Source organism: Elephantulus edwardii, unplaced genomic scaffold (assembly GCF_000299155.1).
Source record: "Elephantulus edwardii isolate Elephantulus edwardi_28Jun2011 unplaced genomic scaffold, EleEdw1.0 scaffold00083, whole genome shotgun sequence".
Classification (NCBI taxonomy): Eukaryota; Metazoa; Chordata; class Mammalia; order Macroscelidea; family Macroscelididae; genus Elephantulus; species Elephantulus edwardii.
This window is the reverse complement of record NW_006399833.1, coordinates 4,259,074-4,259,877: the sequence shown is the minus strand read 5'-3', so window position 1 is coordinate 4,259,877 and position 804 is coordinate 4,259,074.

Genomic DNA, 804 nt, shown 5'->3' with positions numbered 1-804 from the left:
CCATGCAGTATTTGTCCCTTTGTGACTGAGATATTTCACTCAGCATAATGTCCTCCAGGGTCACCCACTTTGAATATTGTATGAGTTCCTTGTTTTTCAATGCTGCATAGTATTCCATTGTGTGGATATACCACAGGTTCTCTATCCATTCGTTTGTTGATGGGCCCTTAGGCTGCTTCCAACTCTTTGCTATTGTAAACAAAGCTGCGATAAACATGTCTTCTCTCTAATTTTTAAATATTGATGTGTTCTACTATCATGGACCTTCTCATTTCACTGTCCTTTTTTCTCCTCAGGTAATCTCATCCATTTCCATGAGTTTGTGTCTTTTTTTATCCTCTCTCTCTCTCATCACCATCAAGTCAGAATTGCCACAAAGCTTACCCTCCAAAGGGTTTTGGGAAGGCTGTACACTGCACAGGGGGCGATTGCTCAGCTTTCTAAAGCTGCTAATTCGTACAGCCAGAGAAGTGTTCCCTTTAGGTTAGGAGTGCAACTCTTTAGGAACTATGTCCCAAGATGACCTCCAAACTTAAGTTTCTCAGTTAGAGATCTCTCCATTGCAGCTTCAAACTTGACTCATTGTTGTTATGTATGGAGGATGGGAACGGAGTCATAGCTGACCTTCCAGTGGGCTTTCAAAAGCTATTTGTAGCATAGAAGTAGATGGCCTATCTTTCTCCGACTGAGCAGCTGGTGGGTTAAATCTGGGCACATTTAGGTTGGCAGAGTACATCCTTACCATCACCCCACCAAAGCTCTCTATATAGTGTGTGTATAATAGATATATATCTGTGTGTGTGT